Source organism: Cupressus sempervirens, chromosome 10, assembly GCF_028749045.1.
Source record: "Cupressus sempervirens isolate cs-2001-9-10 chromosome 10, ASM2874904v1, whole genome shotgun sequence".
NCBI classification, from domain to species: domain Eukaryota; kingdom Viridiplantae; phylum Streptophyta; class Pinopsida; order Cupressales; family Cupressaceae; genus Cupressus; species Cupressus sempervirens.
Genome location: NC_143127.1, coordinates 970731015 through 970753989, shown reverse-complemented (window position 1 = coordinate 970753989; position 22975 = coordinate 970731015).

The following is a 22975-nucleotide window of genomic DNA, read 5'->3' as shown; positions in this document are numbered from 1 at the left end:
TCTACTATTATTGTTGCTGGTGTCTTTGTCATAGCTTTTACAACTACCAACTCAATTTCCTTTTAATCGATAGATCATATTAAAAAGTTTATATTATATCCTATAGGTTGAATTCCCTTCCTATGCTCACATGTGATCTTAGTTCTTTGTTTTCTCTCAACCTTAGCTTTGAAACATTATTTCCATAGTTCTCCTAAGTGTAAAAAATGTTATGTTACCATGTCAATGTCTAAAGGATTTTTAGTGTGTCATCCCCTATTTTCTCTTAGGGCTCATTTGGTTGTAGGCATATGAATTGGAAATTAGAATTAAAAATGGGAATGGGAATGGGAATCGAGAATAGGGATGGGTAATGAAAATTCTAGTTGTCTTTGGTTCACTTGGAATTTGATTTGGAATATATTAACCCCTTTTTTGGTTTTGTTGTATAAAACTAAAAATGAAATAAGATTAAGTTTATATTTTTTTGAATTGGTCCCCTGCTATCAATTTTCCTTAATTAAAAACAATATTAGGTTAACCAATCATACCATTTCTCAACACTGGAAAATTGTAACCAAAATCTAGTTAAATCAATATTGAGATCATAGGGAAGAGCATATTATAAATCATGTTTGACATGGTGTACATTTGGAAGACACTAGTGAAATCAAAGGAATGAAAGAGATTAAGTTTTAGACCATTTAATATTCATCTCACCAATATCATTAGGATTATTGACTCCCAAGGCTTTCCATATTCCTAAAGAGGCATCAATGATATTTTTATTACAAGGGGTTTGGTGATCATAATCATCATCACACCTAGACACTAATTTATTCCACCTCAAAAATGCAATGGCTTCCTCCAACTGAACAAATATCTATTACTTATTTTTCCTCCATCACATTCAAAAGGCCCTCCTCCATATCAAACCCATTCAATGTGAGTAACATGAATTTTTCTTGTCACAAGGGGTGATCACTTAAACTATGGGTATCTCTTCCCTTATTGGAACCAATCTCAACCATGATCATGATTTCTATTGTGGGATTTTTTGCTCAAATTTGAGTTCTAATTACACCTACATGTCCTTAGACCTAGTGATCATAATTCAAGGCAATAACATTGCATTACAGTAACAAATTTTGTAAGCTAAATCAATTGCTCCATAGTAAGAAATAAGTAGTGAAGGGAGTATAAAGTCAGAATACTAAAGTAATGTACCATATAGTCAACTCATGCACTAATTTGAAACTCAAGAACATACTCTATGTTATGAAAAAGATTCATTGTAATAATGGGTTTTGATGGTATCATAACTCCATCCATCATCTATCCCTAATGCTGAAATTGAAAGCACAATTTTCAAATGCAACAAAAAATAATCATGGTACTTATAGGGTGTGCACTTTATTGATGATCCAAATCAGATCTCTAAAGGGCATGCTTCCTAATTGTAATCTAAACCATGGGCATGATAGTAGGTTTATATGATGTTTGGATTCTTGAAACATCGCCAAGCCTGCCACACTCACCTATCGACATGCCCATCAATAATTGAAATGCTATGCATGATTTGATTTAGGACTTACAAGATTATGACTTAATCCTAATAATTAGATTTAATTTCTTGATCCAAGCAGTAAATGTGTGGCTATGTTCCTTAAACCGTTGAAATTATAGAGAAGAGGATTAAAGAACTAATATAGAGGAATTTTTAACCAATTACATAAAGTTAAATTAATGCTTTTACTAAAGAAAATTAATGTAATTGAAAAATGCAATAAAAAAAATCACATAACTGATAGAAAGATATGAGAGACAAGAGGCACAACACGATTTGATCTTAGAGTTTGCCCTATCAAGACTACGTCTCTGGGTCCAGCTCCAACTGGCATACTGATCCAATTAACTCCAAATCAAGTACAATGTGTTACAACATCAATCCCTTGTAGAACATTAGCATAAATTTTCTTTGATGTTCGGGACTAAAAATATGTCCTCCAAATTTTCTCTCTCCTCAAGGATTTAATTGCACAAAAATCCTTACTTTACATTAGCAAAATGCTCTCATTTTTCTATCAATTCTCTGGATGTCTATCAAATTCTCTATCAATTTTTATAATCTTCATGTCTTGAAAATGGCTTCCTACCCCCCTTTTTATACATAAAAATGGCCTAAAATAGGCTAAAACAAAATCATTTAATTATAGGCCCTTTAATAAATCTCCTTTTCAAAATAACCCCTTAGCTATTTAATAAATTTGGTTTGACATCAATTTTGGGCTTCAAAACAATAATAAAATAACCAGAAACCCTTATTTTATAATAAGGTTTACAGATTTGTTATAGATATATAATAACTCTTCCTTTAATAGTACATATACTATAAATAGCCCATTGGTTGGCCTTATTTTTAGGAGGGAAATGGTTGAGAGTTCAACTCCCATCAACTAATTCCTTTAATTTGAATTAAATAATCATTTTAATTTTAATTTTTTTTTCCCTCTCTTTAAGATTTTATGATTTCATGCTATCATCAAAATCCACACTTTTACCTGAACTTCAAATCGTCATAACTTTCACATTTGATCTCCATTTTTGATGAAACGAATGTCATTGGAAAGTTTTTGAAAGGTCTTTCATTTGAAATCCATTGTTGACCACTTTTGAGATGATTATTTTTTCACCTTTTTACAACCTTTGGTCCAAGTTTGACTAAACTTTGACTGGTCGTAACTTTGTCATCTAAACTCCAATTTTGTCCATTCAAGTTGTGTTAGAGTCAGAATTGTGAGGACTTAAACATGGTACTGATTATTGGAGCTTTGAAGATACTTCAAAATTCAGTGAAAATATCCTTTGGATCAATGCAAGTCATGAGTAGATGTCAAAACAATTTTGTTCTTATGCAAGAAAACATGGACCTAAAATAGCTATATAATTTAGAAAAAATAGATTGGGAATAGGAATTGCTTATTGCAATAATAGAATTTTTTGGAATGGACATATGCTCATTTTAGGGGTAAAATTGGAATATGTCTTCCTATTCTCAATTCTGATTTATTGCACCAAATGAAGAATATATAAAACATATTCTAATTTCCTCTCTCTATTTTGGTTGTATTCCAACAACCAAATGGGCCCTTAATGAATTGATTTCTTAAGTTGACAAGGAGTTTTCAACTATGTCAATTGATTCTAATTTTTTCTATGATATATCATTTTCCTTCTATACCCATACTTGTGTGCTTGTAGATGTATTTGCTTTAAAAAATGTTTTGTCTAGTCTTTCAATTTTCTTTCCTTTCACATTCTCATTCCTTCTTAGATATTTGTTTACATTCCTTCTAAATTTCATATTCTATGATGTCATGTTCATGTTTTTTATTCTAAAAAATCTTATTAGTATTCCCAAATTGTTGCAAATATGATATGCTATCACATTGTTTCCATATCTAGGTCCAAATTGATTAGTCTTGAATCTACAATCCTAAGCAATATGTCCAAAGTTGTTACATTTGTAACATATAACTCTATTTCTTCTAAAAAAAATTGCTCCCAATGGTCTACTAGTTGTAGGGTTAGTACTTTCATACATTGTATTATTATTATATCTGGGTTTCCTCCATTCATTAGATTCATGTCCATAAGAAAAGAAATTATAGCAATAACCAAAAAATGGTTTAGTTTATTTACTTGTATAGTCTTTCATATGTCCAAGATTTACATGCAAATAATCTTCCATTAAGTTGGTTCTTTACTTCTTTAGGTTGTCACTTTTGATTCTGCACTTCTTTTTTAGATCCTCTTATTGATCTACAAGAGTTTAAGCTAGGACCCATAAAACTTTTACCATTCATTCATCACATGCATTAATATACTAAAATAACATGTAAAGCATATGCATCTAAATCATGTAAACATGCAAGCAATCACACACATAACACTAGATATGATTACCCAAAAACCCTCCAAGTGAGAAGGTAAAACTACGGTGGGGATGACACCCACAAATCTTCACTACTATAGTAATAAAGTGTATCCAATGAAGGTTACAATGATTTGACCATGAATCATGGTTTACCCTATTAAATTCTTACAAATAATTTTAGGTCTCACTTTGTTAGAGGATTTCAACACCCTATTAGAAGTGTGCCTTATTAGGGGACTTCAGCTTACAACTAAGTAAGCACCCTATTAAAGAATTTCATACAACCTATTAGGACTACTCTGTTAAGAGATTTAACTAAATCACCTATTCCTATAATTAGCACTTGCTTTCACCTCTACACAATGTCTAATTGATCCTTCATGATTTGATTTCTCAATGTTGTATCCTTCTCTCTATGCTATGTTCTTCTCTAACTGATTCTGCAATTCACTCTTTCTTCTAAGTCACCTTGAATGCTTTGCAAATTGTCTTGTTTACTCTACCAATTTGATCATTCACCCCTTTTTATTTCATAAAGATTTTAAGGCTTCATCCTTCTTAAGAAGACTAAGGTGGCTTAGGGTTAGGTATAAATCTACGGATGAGATTCATTCATTTTTCCTCTTAAACCTTCCCATTTTCTGATTGGTTGCATGTAATTGCATAAGTAATCCAAATATATATTCATCCTTATCTCCAAAAGATCATAATCTATCCTTAAGTTGGCTCAAAAATAGTTTACATAGATGTTTTTACCATTACAAACAAATATGTCAAAACTATGTCACTAGACATATGAAGTCTATGATGCTCAGCATGCACTATTTTGTATACTATAATTTGGCAACTGCATTACTCAGCATCCATTGTTTACTTAGTTTTTGAATCACTCAGCATGGTCAATCTTCTCAGCACTTGAGTGACTCGGAACTCATTGCAACTTGGCATGGTCTAATATTTACATGTTGTGCTCAACATGTATTACTAGTTTGGCATGAACTAAGTAAATGGCTTAAGTGTGTTGACACTTACTTGTCAAAACCAATCTGAGATTAACAATCTCCCCCTTTGACATGAGTGTCAAAAACACTTGAATATACATAATCAAATTCAATCTTCTCTAGCATAACATATCCATGACAAAACTTTCAAAATTTCAAAAAAAAATAATAACCTATATACCTCAAAATTGTTAACTCCCCCAGAGTTAATGTATCTGATATGTATCCAAAATTTGTGCTCCTTTTGACTTCAATACACTGTATCTAATACTCTTTCATCTAATATTCTATGTCTTAGTTGATATTTGTATCTATTTTCTACTTTCTTCAATGATGTATCTCCCCTATTGTTTATTCTTCCCCATTTATTGTTATATCTCTCCCTTTCTTTATATTCTCCCCCTTTTTGGCATTGTGTCAAATGGGCTATACATGTATAGTCTGTTTGTCCAAAAATGATTTTTGTACATCCATTATGATCTTAAGGGCTAAATCCTAGTTTTCACATGCAACATCTAATGACTTGATTTGGATTGCAAGCTCGGTAGCAAGGTGCACTAGGCCATCTAGAGTAGAAAGATTAGGGTCTTTCTTCAGTAGAGTCATGCATAACCTAGCTCCTTGTGTAGTATCTCCATGTGTGGGGTAAGGGATGCCTTATACAAGTTCATTTATCTCTTATTCTAGCCTCATATGTTGTCAATATAGCTAATTGAATTTGTTTTTGAAGCAATGTTCTAAAATGCTTCTCAATCTGAGCTAGGTTTTGAGGTAGCTTAGTACCTGATATGTTGAGGTTTCTCTCCAAACTCAAAATATGACTCTTGGTATCTTGAGTGAAGAGTGTAAGATCACATAGCTTTGTGTACAATGAGAATATATTCTCAAGTACCTTCTTCACCTCTTCAACCTTAGTTTCCAATGCAACTTGAGTTAGTGTTATTTCACTAAATATTTTCTCATTCACCTTTCCTTGAAACTTCTTCTCAAACCATTCTAAAAATTTTACAGTTGTATCAAGCTCTTCATTACTAAAATTTTCAACTATATCTATCAATTGTTTTATTAGTGGCTTGGTCTCTTTACTAGTTGGCAGGCTGAATGCATCTAAAAAGATGTCTTTAATATCTTGGAGTGCTTGTTTCTACCTATGTTCTCTCTTTAGCATTTCTTGATGCTTTTTATTTTCTAAACCCTGTTGCAAAATGCCTATGTGCTCCAATGTCATAGTGTCATAGTGAAATGTTCAAATCATAATTTATTCATCAAGGCTTATGTCTCCATAGTGAATTACCTTATCAACCTTTGATGAGCTAGGGCTTAGCACTAAAATTTGTAATGGAATAGCTTCTGTGCTTGGCTTCTGAAGAACTTGTGTAGAAGGAGTACTAGATGCTAGTAGAGTTACAAGTGCTTGGATGGCTTCTTGTTCCTTCAAATTAGGTGTTAACTCATGCTCTTTAGGCTTTCCCTAATCTATCACTATGACTTGAATAGCACCTCGTTCCTTTGCTTTAGGTATAGATGAATCTATCTGTCTTATTTTTTGATGTTGACCTATAGTTGTATATTTCTCTTCTAACTTCTTCTCAATAGTATCAACTTTAACACTTGTATCAACCTTAGTAGATGTATCTACTCTTTTTTGAATTGAAGGTTGTACATTAGTAACTAAAGGGATGATAGAAGGTGGTTCCTATGGATTCACCTTTTCCCTTGTGACCTAGTTACTACCTTTTACAATTCTTCTACACTAACCAAAACTAGATTTTCACAGAGTTTAACCTAGAGTGTAGATTGGTCTAGAATCTTCTTCAAGTCTTCTGCAGTAAGTGGATTGATGTTCTAAGCTGAAGCATTAGAAACATCCTTTCTTATTAGTTACTCTGTTCATCTTGTTGTTGCTCAGTTGTTGCCTTCTCATCGTCTTTCTTATCTATCTCTCCCATGATTGTATCATCTTTCTTATCATCATTTTCCTTGTCATCATCCTTATCATCTTGTTTACCCTCTGAAGGGTCATCTTCTCCTTGCTTCATAGTGGTCAACCCATAGATAAGTTTCCATATTTGAGTTGATTTTTTACCACATCTTCAATGTTATTTTGAAGAATTTTGAAGGCTCTATATTAGGTGAACCTAATTGCATATCTCTTGATAGCCTTAGCAATATGTCCCTTTGTCAACTCTAGCATCACATAAGCTAATCTTGTTTCCCTGATTTATTTTTCCAAATTCAAACAATAATGCCATTTTTCTCAATAGTATCATATAATCCTTTTGGTATAGTGTTGGCAAACTCTAGTGGAGTGTTCTTAAACTTTGACATCATAGCATATAATGCCTCTTCCACTTGGTTTTTCTCTTGTTTTCCCAAGTTTATCAAAATCAATATGTTTTAAACCAGATAAATCTACATTTCTTTTGATATTTTCACATAAATTTTCAAGATCAGATAGGGGATTGTGACTTAGTACTTTAAATTGGTTATTTTCATCTGATTCTATCCTCTCTTCATTAGAATCTAGTTGTGCTACATACTTTCTTTTTTGTCTTTTTTACTCTTGGAAACCTTGCTCTTTTTGCTTTTTTTTTCCTTGGCCTTCTAAGTTGTAGCATGTGCACTTGCTCTAGTGATAGGAACAATGGGCTTGGCTGAGCTAGGTTTGACAATTTTCTTTACTTTTGCCACTGGTTGTGCTTTAGCCTTCCTTTTGTTTGGCTTGATAGGAATAGGTCCTTCCTCAGCTTCTTCTCCCTTGGCACCTTTAGTTTCCTCCTCTTCCTTATCTTCTCCCTTTCCTCGGGTCAATGCAAGGGGTTATTGTGCTTATTCTTCCTCTTCATCCTCTTCCTCTTCTTCCTCTTCTGCACCTTCTCCAAATTTGGCTTTTATTTTCTTCACTACCTTATCTTTCTTCTTAATGGCTGATGTAGTTTTCAACTCCATGGTAATTTTTGATTTTACCATCTCATAGTTTCCAAATATCTTTGCACTTTTATCTATTTTCTCTACTAGTAGTGTAGTGATGGTTGTTGAGGTTTCATCAACATTAATTTCATACCCAATTGGTCTTAACCATCTTACCTTTGGTGTGGCAGCTTGCAAAAAAGTGTAATCAGCATCAACAAGAAAGCATATGTTATTATAGTGTTGTTCAACCAAAGAAATTGGTATCCTCATTCTTCCTTCATTGATTTCTTAAAATCTTCAAAGTAACTTGTCATCAAGGTTTCAAAGTTTTCTCCCATCTATTCAATGAATTCATTGATCTGCACTACAATTGACCTATTTGTTTTCCACCCTACTGTACCAAAAGAGGGAAATGTATTATGTACATAAAATAATATGCAAACTAGTATTGAACCAAATTTTCACTATGCACTCTTGGTTTTCCTAATAGCTCCAAGATTCTCCATCAATTGTTGTAATTGTAGCTCTACCAGATCATATGTATGATCTTTCTTTACAATCTTGTAACCAACATCCATAGCTATGTAGGGTACACTATTCAATCTACTGAATTGATAGAATTTGCATGAGATTACCCTTATAAAAAAGTTCAACAATGGATCAGCAATGGTATCTATTGTCATGCCTCTCTTATTCCATTTTGCTCCAGTGTTTTTCTCAATTACTTCCTTGGAGTCACTTCTAAGTGTCTTTGGCCGATCTAGGTTTGAGTAGTCAGTAACCCTATGAATTATTTTCTTGATTATTTTGATTGATCCTCCTTCCAACCATAAAGAACCATCATGAATTATCCTTAGTATAATTCTTATCCACTCAATTTTAAACACATTCAAAAAATCTAGGGCTCATGTCAAACTCTTTTTCTCAATGATTATGTATTCCTCCTTCAAACCACCATTTTCACATAATTTGTTATATGCATCTCTAATCTCCATTTCTCCTAAACTTCATATCTTGAAATTGTAGCACTTTCTCACATCTTGTACCATAATTACATTTGGCAGGACCATTGACAATGCACAAGAAGGATCTTGTTTATAGGATATGTTAGGAATGGCTTTAAATATGGGTTGCTTAACTTTATTACTAAAAAGTTGAACATTCAAAACTTCCTCCCCTTCAACATTTTTTGAACTAGATGCCATTTTATCAAACTAGGGTTTATGCAAAAGTAAATTGTGTAGTTGGCTTATGATAAATACCTTTTGACATTTGATAAACTGGTTAAGATCATTGCTAAAATCTTTGTAAATTCTTTGGACAAGTTTTTGAATTGCCTTCTACTCTACTTGCTCTTGCTCAAATTTGAAATGATGAATAATGAGAAAAAATTGATCATATACCCTTTTAAAACCTTGCACTTAATGTTGAGTGCTTACACAGCTATAAGCTTGGCATCAACTTAATTTCAGAATCACTCGCCATCCATTAGATGTTTCCACCACTTGACAGCTACTATAAGTTTGGCATCAACTAGATAGTCTGGTAGCTCGACATCAATTATCGTTCCACCTGGCATACATAGGAGACATTTCATACTTGGCAACAACATGAAAATTTAAAGATTTAACTTGAATTTTCAATATCTTGCATCTTTATTTATGCTAATGTAGTCTTTTTAGGACTATCTCCTATGGAACTGATGTATGATATAACACTTGAATACTAGTCCCACATACCTCTTGATTACCTAGTTTGATGAGGTGTGATCACTTGACCCAATGGGTGAAGTGATCCCTTCTCTATTTGATGTGTTGTAATCATATTTATTTTTCCATGTCTTGTTCATCTCATCTTTGATGTGTTCAACATCTGCCTTACCTTTGCCTTTATCAAATTCACAACTTGGTGCCTTTGACCTAGTTGGATAATGCTCACTGATGTAACCAGTCTTCAAATAGCTAAAACACATAGTTTGACTTAACCACCTTTTTTAGTTACCACTGAAGTGTTTCCTAATACAATTCTTACAAACATGTCCATATTCTTCACAATAATGATAGCTATATCTTGTATTAGAATCCCAATTATAAAAGTTCTCATTGTTTCTTACCTTTGTTGGCTTGTTTGATGACCACATAGATTTGGGTCTGCATTCAAAAGCTCTATGTCCATACTTATGACATTTGTAGCAATATCCTTCAAATATTTGTTTATGCATGATCCTAGTTCTACATTCATGTGCTTGATGACCTTGCTTGTTGCACTTATGACAATGAGTCATGTTCTTAGGCTTGACATTCTAATTTGTATTCTTGCTCCTACACACATTAGTCGTATGTCCTTTCTTACCACAATTATGATAAGTAGGTTTGGAGTTCTTACCTTTAATGTTTCTTTCTTCAATAACTTTGGATGATTCTCCTTCTCCAATGCTTTTGTATCTCGATCCTTATGTATCATCGTTGGGTCTAGGGGATCTTAGTAATTGCTCAAAGTATTTGATGGCTTTATTAGCTTTTTGAGGCTTTCAAAAAATTCCCTTTCTCTTTTCAGGTCACTCTACAATTGTTCATTCTACAATTTCAATGTAGTTATCTCAATGTTTTTGACATTGAATTCATAGTTGGGATTCATCATTTGACTTAGAGTATCCAATTACATGTTGGAGATCTTAGTTAACTCTGTTGACTTCTCTTCCAATCTTTTTGCCAGAATTATTTTGTCTTCTTCAACCATGGCTTTGTCTTCTATAGCTTTCTTCTTTTATTTAGTTTAATCTCACATAGTAGTATAGCTTGTGATTCTTGCTCCAACTTGAGATTGTTTATTTCCTCAGCTTAGACTCTGTTCTCCCAATCATCAATTTCTCATGCAATTGTTGCATCAAATTCATTGGAGTCACCATCTAAAAATAGCTTAGTATTGTCCATCTCTTTGTATAGTGTGTCATTTTCTACAATAGCAATCTCTTTCCTTCTCTTCAAGGATATCTTTAGTTCCTCTCTTGCCTCATTCAGTTGATGTAGTATGAGATGTATTTCAATCTTCTAGTTCTCAATAGTCTTTCCCAACTTGTAGACTTCCATTTCAAGATCTTTCCTCAAAGTTGTAAAGCTTCTCTTTCAGAGAAAAAGGCTATAATACCAATTGTTGGAATTACAAGCGGAAAGAGAGTAAACTTCTAGGAGGGTGAATCAAAAGTTTAAATTAGGACCCATAAAAATTTCACCATTCATTCATTACATGCATTAATATACTAAAATAACATGTAAATAATATGCATCTAAATCATGTAAACATACAAGCAATCACACACATAACACTAGATATGATTACCTAGAAACCCTCCAAGTGACAAGGTAAAATTAGGGTGACACCTACAAATCTTCACTACTACAACAATAAAGTGTATCCAATGAAGGTTACAATGATTTGATCATGAATCATGGTCTACCCTATGAAAGGTCTACCTAATTAAAGGCTTACAAAGATTGTTAGGTTTCACCTTGTTAAAATATTTTGACACCTTATTAGAAGTGTGCCTTGTTAGAGGACTTTAACATACAACTAAGTAAGTACCCTGTTAAAGGATTTCATACAGCATGTTAGGACTACTTTGTTAAGAGATTTAATTGAAATCACCTATTAAAATGTCTCAGCATAGATCTTGTGATTGGCACTTGCTTTCTTGATAACAGATCACCTCTACACAATGTCTAATTGATCCTTCATGATCTAATGTTTCAATGTTGTATCATTTGTTCTTCTCTAATTGAATCTATAATTCACTCTTTCTTCTAAGTCACCTTGAATGATCTGTAAACTATCTTGTTTACTCTTCCAATTCAATCATTCACCCCTTGTTATTTCATAAAGAGTTTAGGGCTTCATCCTTCTTAAGAAGACTTAGGTGGCTTAGGGTTAGGTATGAATCTTTGGTTGAGATTCATCCATTTTTCTGCCTAAACCTTCCCATTTTCTGATTGGCTACATGTAATTGCATAGGGAATCCAAAGATAGATTCGTCCTTATCTCCAAAATTTTGTAATATATCTTTAAGTCAACTCAAAAATGGTTTACATAGTTGTTTGTGCCATTACAAACAAATATGTCAAAATTGTGTCACTTAGCATATGAAGTCTCTAATACTCTACATGCACTATTCTATATACTGTGACTTGGCACCTACATTACTCAACATCCACTATTTACTTAGCTCTTGAATCACTTAGCACAGTTTATCTGCATAGCACTTGAGTGACTCAGAACTATTGGATACAATTGGGTAATTGTGTGTTATCTTTGATGTTACTCAAATGTCATATCATTTGCAGTTAGTATATGTCGAGCTTACTTGAGTAATGAAGATAGTTCTCAGTGTATACCAAGCAGTTGTGTTTGCCTACTTCAAAAGGAAGTTTCTACTAAGTTCACTTGAGTGCCAAAGGAAAAGTTGCAATAAGTGAGTGTTAACCAAGCTCACTCAGTCAATCAAGGAAATTTGGATGGAACCAATGTTAATCGAGCTTTTGTTGGTTAAAAAAGGATTTTCATAAGTTTGTAGTGTTAACCAAGCTTCTATTGGTTAATGAAGGAAATCATTTTAGAGTTAGTTTCTACCGAGCAAGGTTGGCTAACGAAGGATTTTCTTATTCCATTGTATTAAGCTTAATTGATTTATTCATTCATTCCAACCAACTAAGGTGATGAATATTTATTATTCTAAGTTGTATTTGAGTCAACTTGACAAAGTGGAAGATATAAGTCTAAGGTCAAGTTGTGATTTCAAAGTGTGTGTGAAGAAGTGCAAGTGAAAGTGTGAATTGTGATTGAAGATCTATTAATGAGTAGAGGAAGCGAATTTTAAGGATAAGAAGTATATCCTTGTGGAGTAGCAAAGCCATATTTGATTAGGAAGGATCAAGTACAAGCTATAATAGAGATCTAAAATCATAAAATTAGTTTCAGTCAAATTAGGTCATCTCATTGTTACTCTCTAACCATTCTAGCAATAATCTAAGTCTCCTAATAGAGTTGGCTTAACAGCTATTTTCAAATCCTCTAACAAGGTAGAAATTCTATTGAATTGTTCTCAAAACCTCTAACAAAACCACTCCTAAAATGTATTAAATCCTTTAACAGGGTCACACCTAACAGTGTTTTTTGTAACCTTTAACAGGGTTGGCTCATAACAGTGCTCACTTTAGAAGAGTGAAAATCAGTTACTAATTTTTATTGGTGATTTTTTTCAAATTGGGTTTCCATGTTAAATCCTAGTGTCAAATATTAAGTTAAAGTAATGGTAATCACAAATAACATCTAATGATTTATGTGTTAATATTTTACTAAGATAATCTAATTATTACTGAGTAACAACATTATGTGTGCTTATTGAGCTTCAATAGTATTCAGTTATCAATTTTCATTTTATACTAACATCTAATGGATTTGGGATTTACTTCTATAGTAACTAATTCACCCCCCCCCCCCCCCCGCCCCCTTCATTTACTCCTCTTATATTTCCAACAATTGGTATCAGAGTTTTTGATGCTTGCAGAGAAGGTTTCAAGGACCTAATTTAAAGATCAGGATGTCTTACAAAAAAGAGATTCCTAAGCTAAATAGAGACAATTTTGCAACATGGCAAGGAATTATGAGATTACATCTGACTACCATTAGTGATTCAAGTTGCAAGTATCTTGATGCTAAATATAAGACTCCCACTGGAACTTTATCAATTGAAGACATTGCTGAAAAGAAGAATCATAATATCATGATGATTGATATTGCAATTTCTCTCAGCTATGTTGAATTTGATGAGGTAAAAGATTGCAAAACTACTTTTGCAATGTGGAACAACTTGAAAGATATCTATGGAGGAGATGAAAATGTAAGAAGAGCCAAAGTAGAAAGCCTTAGAAGAAAATTTAATCAAATGAGAATTAGAGAAGATGAAAACAATGAAAAATATGTGGAAAGGATCAAGGCCAGTGTAAGTGCAATCAAAGCATCTAGAGGACATGTCAAGGAGGAAACTAATGTAAGTAAAGTGCTCAAAAATATTCTTCCTATTTATGAAATTAGAGTATCTATTATTCAAGAAATGATATGTGATCCAACTAATAAGATAGGCTTGGATGCTCTAGTTGAAAGATTAACAGCTTTTGAGTTAGACAATTATGATAACTATGTTCCTACTTTAAAGAATATTGAATCTACATGTAAAGCTAAACTCTCACTCAAAGAAAAGGATGAAAAGTCAAAATCTAGTCAATCAGGAAGTGAAGAAGATGGATCATCAGAAGAAAGTTTAGATAGTGATCTTGAAGTTGTTGAAGCCCTACTTGCAAGGAAGTATTCCAAAGGAAGAGGAAAGTACAAAGGTAAAGTTTGTTTAATCTACTTTTCTTGTGAAGAAATTGGTCACATTGCTGCTAGGTGTCCAAAGAAGTAAATTGAGGATGAGAAGAAGAGTAATAAGCATAAAGGAAAGAAGAACTCCAAGAACTACAAGAGCTTCAAAGAAAAAGGAAAAAAATCTTGTTTCATAGCTAAAGATTCTGATAATAGTGAAGATGAAATGGTTTATATTGATGTGAAAGATGAATCTAATGATGAAGGAGATAAGATGGCACTTATCTCTCATGTTAGCGAAAATGACATATGGATTATTGATAGTGGCTACTCACATCATATGACTGGTGACAAAACAAAATTTGAGCATATTGAATATTATGATGGAGGTAGTGTAAGATTTGGAAACAATGAACCTTGTAACATAAAAGAAAAAGGATGTATCTTGTTGACAAAAGAACTTGTATGTGATAATGCTTATTTGGTTGAAGGACTAAAGCATAATCTACTAAGTGTGGCATAGATAAATAACATTGGTTTCATGGTAGAATTAATGAATGGACAGGCCAAATTGCTGGATGGAAAAGGAAATTTGGTTGGTTCTAGCAAGCAAACAAAAGGTAATCTATTTTATCTTCATCTTAGTGATTGTTAATGTTTTATTGCTCAAGTAGAGGAAAGTTGGTTATGGCACAAAAGGCTATGTCATGTGAATTTTAATAATCTAATTAAGATAAGCAAACATAAAAGAGTAAGAGGTATTCCTAGTTTGAAGAAGCCTGACATGGGTCTATGCAAGAATTGCCAAATTGGTAAGATGGGAAAGACAAGCTTCAAAAGCAAACACTATTAGTTAGAATAAGTCTTGGAAATTATTCATATAGATTTATATGGACCTATTGGAATAGAAATTCATAGTGGAGAAAATTTTTTCATTCTCTTTGTTGATGACTACTCTTGAATGATGGCAATAATGTACCTAAAAGAAAAATCAAAAGCCTTTCAAAAATTCAAGTGGTATCTAGCAAGAGTAGAAAAAGAAACTGGAAAGAAGTTGAAATTCCTAAGATCAGACAAAGATGGTGAATTCATCTCCCATTAATTCATTAATTTTTTCATCGAAAGAGGAATCAAAAGACAAGTACCTACCCCTGGTACACCACTGTAGAATGGTATAGCAGAAAGAAGAAATAGGTCTATCATGGATTGTGCAAGAACCTTGATGATTGAAAAGAATGTTACTCTCAAATACTAGAAGGAAGCTATCAGCACTATAGTTCATACCTTGAACAGAGTTCAGTTGAAGAAAGATTCAACCAAGACACCTTATCATCTATGGTATGGCTACAAACCTAATGTAAGTTACTTGAAAGTATTTGGCAGCAAATGTTACATATTAAAAGAATCTAGAAAAGGAAAATTTGATGCAAAAGGTGATGAAGGCATATTTCTAGGATACTCTTGTAGAAGAAAAGCATACAGATGTTCAAATTTGTCTACTCACAAAATTATAAAGAGTGCACATGTCAGAATTGATGAATATGCAGAAAAGAGTGAAGAAGAAAGCAACAAGGAACCCAAAAACTATAGAAGATTCATTTACTATGAACTTGATACTCTTCCAAATCTATCTAAGAGAAAAGAAGTTTCATCTCCCAAGTCCCCAAAAACTCCAATTGTTATCGAGTTACAAGTAGTGCAACCCAAGCTGCAACAACCTGAATCACAATCAAAGGTTGTCGAGCTAGTTCAAACCAAGCCTGATAGAGCTAAGTCAAAGGTAGAAGGACCTGAACTTGAAAATGAAATTCAAAAAGAAGATGATGGAACTAATTCAAAGACTAAGAAGCTTGTGTTAGCAAGATATGTCAGAAGACATCATGCACCTGATCAGATCATTAGAGGCATATCAAATGGAACATCGACAAGAAGAAAATTAAAAGGTGCATGTTTACTTGCTGAATTTGGACCTAGAAGCGTTAAAGATGCTCTATAAAATAAAATTTGGTTTGAAGCAATGAATGAAGAAATAGAACAGATAGAAAAGAATAAAACTTGGACTCTTGTTCCTAGACCCAAGGATAAAAATGTGATTGGTACAAAATGGGTATTTAGAAATAAGTTGAATGAAGATGGAAAGGTATCAAGAATAAAAGCAAGATTAGTATGCAAAGGTTATTCTCAAGAAGAATGTATTGACTATGGTTAGACTTTTCTTCCTGTGGCAAGACTAGAAGGTGTTAGAACTTTACTAGCATATGTAGCACATAGAGGATTTAAAGTATATCAAATGGATGTTAAATCTACATTCTTGAATGGAATTCTTGAACAACCAAAAACTTTTGTAGATCCTAGAAAAAGAAACATGATTTGCAAACTACACAAGGCATTATATGGTCTTAAGCAAGCTCCCAGAGTTTGGTATGAAAGACTACATAATTGCTCGGTATAGATTGATTTTCAAAGGACTAATGATAATAGTAGTCTATATATCAAGGAAGGACTAGATAAGAAGATTGTGTTGGTAGAAATATTTGTTGATGATCCTCTATTTATAGTTAATGAGGACTTATGCAAAGCATACTCAGAAGAAATCAATAAAGAATTTGAAATGTCCATGTTTGGTGAGATAAAATTCTTTGTTGGATTGCAAATACAGTAAAACAAGAATAGTATCTTCATCAAATCTAAGTATATCAAGGAGATACTGAAGAAATTTGGAATGGAATATTCAAGACCAGTTGGAACACCTATGTCTATTGGACATAAGCTTTCCAACAATGATGATTCCAAAGAAATAGATAAGACCACTTACAAATCAATGATTGGAAAATTGTAGTATGTAGTACACACAAGGCCTAATATTGCTCTAAAAGTTGAATAGTGGCAAGATTCTCAGCAAATCCTAAAGAAAATCACATGATGGCGATCAAGAGAATCATAAGATATCTGAAAGGTACTAAAGACTATGTTTTATGGTATAAACTTGGAGGCAATTTGGACTTGAAATTAATTACTTATGTTGATTGGGCAGGAAGTCTTGATGATAGAAAAAGCACTAGTGGTGGAGCATTATTTCTTGGTAAAAGACAAGTATCTTGGACAAGCAAGAAGCAAAATTGTACATCTCATCCATAGTAAAGGCAGAATATGTAGCAGCAGTAGTCAATTGTTCTAACATTATTTTGTTCAAACAACTATTGGAAGGAATGAAGGTAGAGATCAAAGATCCAATTGTCATATATTGTGATAACACTAGTGCAATCAACATATCAAAGAATCTAGTAATGCATTCCAAAACAAATCATATTGATATAAAATATAACTTCTTAAGAGAGTTAGTGCAATATAAAGAAGTTAGATTGGAATATGCTAATACAAAGGAATAGATTGCAAACATATTCACCAAGTCATTACCCAAGGGTGCATTTTTGTATCTAAGAGGTAAGTTAGGGCTCATTCCCCTATTTGAAATTCACTAAATGAAGTTTAGTGAATGCATCAACCAGAACCTATTGAAGATCAATTAGTTAGTGCAAGAACTAGAAAGGGTATATTACAGATGAATTACTACTTAAGGTACATTGGTATTTATAGAGTTATTTTCTTTGGCATGTGTTGTCAAAGAGGGAGAAATTTACCATCATATCTCTGAGAAATTTTTGGAACCAGAATAAAGTTAAAAACTAGAGAGGGAGAAGTCTTCCAAAGAAGAAGTATGTTCAAAGAGGGAGGATGTTTTGAATGAACTTGGTAACAACCATTGAGATAGAATCTAGTGAAAGGATGAGCTCATACTAATAGAAGGATTTCTCAAATTTAAAATCCAAAATTTCATTGTGTTATGACATGTTGTGTTGCCATCAATGCCAAAGAGGGAGATTGTTGGATACAATTGGTTAATTGTGTGTTGTATTTGATGTTACACAAATGTCATATCATTTTCAATCGATTTATGTTGAGCTCATTTGGGCAGTGAAAACAGTTCTCAGTTTCTACCAAGCATTCCTATGTTTGCCTAGTTTAGAAGGTAGTGTCTGCTAAGTTCACTTAAGCATCAAAGGAAAAGTTGTAGAAAGTGATTGTTAACCAATCTCACTCAATCAATGAAGGAAAGTTGGATGGAACCAGTATTAACTAAGCTTCTATTGGTTAACAAAGGATTTTCATAAGTTTGCAGTGTTAACCGAGCTTATGTTGCATAGTGAAGGAAATTGTTTCAGAGTGAATTTCTATCAAGAAGGGTCAACTAATGAAGGATTTTCTTATTTCATTATATTAAGCTTAATTGATTTATCTATTCATTCCAGTAGACTGATGTGATGAATATTGATTATTATAAGTTCTATTTGAGCTGACTTGAAAAAGTGGAAGATATAAGTATAAGGTCAAGTTGTGATTTCAAAGTATGTGTGAAGAAGTGCAAGTGATGGTGCCAATTTTGATTGATGATCTATTAATGAGCAGAGGAAGCGAATTTGAAGGATAAGAAAAATATCCTTGTGGAGTAGAAAATCCATATTCGATCAAGAAGGATCAAGTACAAGCTAGAACAGAGATCTAAAATCAGCAAATTAGTTGCAGTCAAATTAGGTCATCTAATTGTTACTCTCTAACCATTGTAGCAATGATCTATATCTCCTAACAGAGTTGGCTTAGTAGCTATTGAAAATTTAAGGCCCAAACTTGTACCCTATTATAAATCTTAAGGAATAAATGTGATTAAAAGTCAAATCAGGTCATGATTGACATTTTCTTTACTAATAATGATTTATGAGATCCTACAAGGGATTGATGTAGATTTCGGTTATTAAAGGTCTAATACCCATTCAATAGTATTAGGTTGAATAGATAATACCACATGAAAACAAGACTCAATAGGTTATAGCTAAGAACCTGGTCACAAGATTCAAGGGATGATCCACAAGGCAATTAGGAAAGATAAATTAACATTCACTCTAGTAAGAACAACAACGAATCTAGGTTATAATGACAACAAGGCATATGGTTAGATTCAAAATTTTGTTTTAAATTATAATTACATAATTATGGAAACAATCTAACAATCTGAGGAATTAACCCTAGAAACTCATGCACAAACCCCTCGTAATGTGATAAAGGGATATTGCTAAGAATGTCACTATGTTTAACTTGATTGAAAGGATACTAGTTAACAAGTCTTCATATTAGTGATTTTCACTTAGGACATATATATTTTGATCCATAATATATGTTTTAATGATTTAGTAGATACGACTTCAGTGTTTCATGATTATGAGTATCGTGATAGAGTTGAGAATGGTAATTTTATTATGTTAAGAAAGATAAATGTTGATACACATATTTTGATATTGCAATGTTTTGAATATTTTATAGAAATGATTAGTTGAAAGTTAATTGTACATGTTATTGCAAATTATATGATTTTGAATCATTATGCACTTATCTATATTTATTTCTAAAATACTTCATTGGGCTACTGATGGTTAAGTTGAGTGTGCAGGAAAGTTGAACCATGGAAATTATTCAGGGAAACAAGGTTCAAACCTATGTGAACACGGTAAGCCAAGGTGAATCTTTGGAAGATTCAAAACCTAGTTGTATTTTTTTTATTTCGTAATGTGAATTTTGTATGGTGTTATAAGTTTAAAGATCATGATTTATTAGAGACGTGCCACCATGATGTGTAAAGTTTTTTAATGTGTGTGTCATTTGACACTTGTATTGTTTATGTGTAAATGACATATAATATAGGTTTTCTGGGCATGAAGTCACTTAACCTATATCTAATCCCCATTATGAAATTAAGTTAACCCACCTTGAAGAGTGTTAGGATGAGTCACCTTCATGACAAAATTCAAATTAAATTTTGATAGAAACTTTAGAGAGCCTAAAAGTGGTTCCCAAGTGTTATTTTGTGGACAATAAGTCACCCACATGGTAGTAGTATAGGTTGGGGGTTTAAATTTAACCATAAGTTGGTCTAGGGGACTTAGGAGACCCTCTAAACTAGTCATTTTCAAGCCAATTCTAAAATCAGAGTGTCATATGACTTTTTTCCTTATTCCACCACTTAGTTAAGTTCCTATTGGTAGAAAGGTACAAGGGTGTAAGAGGGGTAGGTGGGGATGGAAGTGGAGGTCATTTTAGGGAGCTTGTGCCAAACTTAGTGGTTGTTCACCCACTCTCTAATTGTAAAGACACTTAGGGTTTGAAGGAAGGAACTTGGAAGCAAAGAAGGAAAGCTCTTTATCAAAATTTCATAACCATAGCTTGGAAGGAGGTTAGTGCTTCATGCCATGTTTACTCTAACCTCATGAAAGTTGAAAGATGGAAAATGAAAGAGTGTTCTTGTAAATTTTGTTTCTTGATTTTGTTGTGGTCAATTGAATGTTGTGTTGGGTGTGGAGGCTTCGCTCACCCTTGGGAGGGAAGAGAAGCCTTGGGGTGAAGGGGTTAGTTGGTCTTTACATTGGAGTTGATATATCCTTCTCTTAGAGAGGGGATAGTTTTTTTTTTTATGGAGTGTGGGCTCCAATAAAAGCCATATGCCATTCTATTGTTCTATGGGAGGTATCAGTGAGGATATGTGAAAGGAGCAAGTATGGATAGCCTTGTTGAGGCATGTGATTATTGATAGCCTTGTATGACATGCATTTCTTGGAAGCCTTGTTGGGCATATTTCAATTTCAAGATTAGTTAATGGATAAGGATATGGCATTCGCCTCCTTGGAGAGCCTACTTTTGACCAATGTTTATGATTCCATTTCTGATTCATTTTGCAAACCTTGGTTGGGGTTGTAAATGTGTTGTAAAAATGTTGTGTTCATTTTAGTTCCTATTTGAGATTTTGTTTGTTAGTATCTCGTTTGAGCCTTGTTTCCCCTAGTGCGGTGGGTGACCTCCTTTAGGCCTAGGTTGGGAGGTGAGCCTCCATGGTTCTCCATTGTTATCCCTCAATTACAGGTCTTATTTGATGATCTTGGAAACTTGGGGCTCTTGTTGTATTTCCATGTGCATAGGAGGAGAAGACATTATTGCATTGAGATGAGTTAGGAAGTAAACTCCATCTCATTATGTGAGTCTAATCGTATTGCAAGAGGAAGATACTGTCTAGTTTAACTGTCAAGTGGCAATGTTGTGAGTGTTCATGATTCATAATAAGTATTTCCATTATGTATATTTTGATATGTTGATTCCACCATTTTTTTTGTATCATGAGAGTTTTATGGAAGATAAATTATTGTAATAATATTGTTGTTTCAATGTCTTGGATAAGAATATCAATCAAAGATTAAAAAATACTTAATGATTCTTGAGTGGTATACAAAGGAATGCCAACTAAATTTGATATCATAGAAGAATTTGTATTGATAGGAACATTATCTTGTTGATCATGTTTATCATCTAAAATGTATTGCATTATAGTTGTGCATGTGTATTTGATTTGAAGCTTCCATGAGAATACAATGTTAGTCCTTGTGCAAATGGTTTTCTAAACCTCATAAGTCATAGATAGGAACAATTCAGGAAGTTAATATATAACCTTGTCATGAAATGTATATCTATTGCATTAAGTTTAATGTTTGAATGCTAATTGAATAATAAATCTAGACTATACTTAGTCTAATGAGTAACTCCAAATTATTATTGCAATAACCTATCATAATTACCCTAGACTGTGGAAGAAAAAAATAAAAATCGAATAGATGATATAGAATGTATTAACTTAGTCTAATGAGTAGCTCCAAATTATTATTGCAATAACCTATCATAAGTACCCTAGACCATGGAAGAAAAAAATAAAATCAAATAGATGATTAGAATGTATAAAAGCATAAGGAATAACTTGTTGTAGGTGCCCATTCACCTCTCTGGATTTTGTATGGAGATGCAAAAATTAATCCTAGGTCTATTATAGACCAATAAAATAATCAAAGAATATCCACCAAATCCCATGCAAGGCATTATTAAATTCAGTAGACTAAAGGAGACAAAACATACTCTAAACCCACTTCTAGGAGAGAGAGTGTGTGTGTTTATTAATAATGATGAAAATAAAATTACATGTCCCTAGGCGACCAGCTTTTAAATGGATATAAAAAGGTGTTGATGCTACATAATGTGGCCCCCATTCCCACTAGGGGACCTTGCTCTAGTCCCCACCTCAAACATAGAAAAAAATAATGATTATGACTCCTTTCCTGACTCATGTCAACAACTCTCCCCTAGATGCCTAGTACTTGGAAAAATGTGAAAAGTTTTAAGTTACATTCTTCAACCACCTTGGGAAGAGAAAAGGAGTATGTGAATTCTAATAATGTGAGGCCCATATTAACCAAAAAATATATAATAACAATAACTTGCATGGCATAAAGAATTTGTACCACAATGGAGGAGACTTGTTTTTGTTTAATGTTATGTCCCTTCCATATGTCAAGACCCTTCCCTAGACAAGCCCACCATTCCATTTATACTTGGTGCCTAGGAAGTGGAATATGGAAATGCGTCTAGTTTGGTGGGACCACCTCAGGGTTGGAAACTTGCCTAGAGGAAGGGAAAATATGTTGGGTCAGCCTGATTTGACCTTGGATGGTAAAGGGTAGAGTTTAGTAAGATATTTTGGGAATGTAATTTAGTTTAGTTCAGATTTAGAATAATCAGGATTAATATCATGTGTTTGGGATGGATAGGTTAAAAAGTAGAAAATTAAGGTAGGATTAGATATGATAGTTGATTGGATTAGGAATATTTATAGATACTAGTATAGTTTTTTTTTCTTAGTATA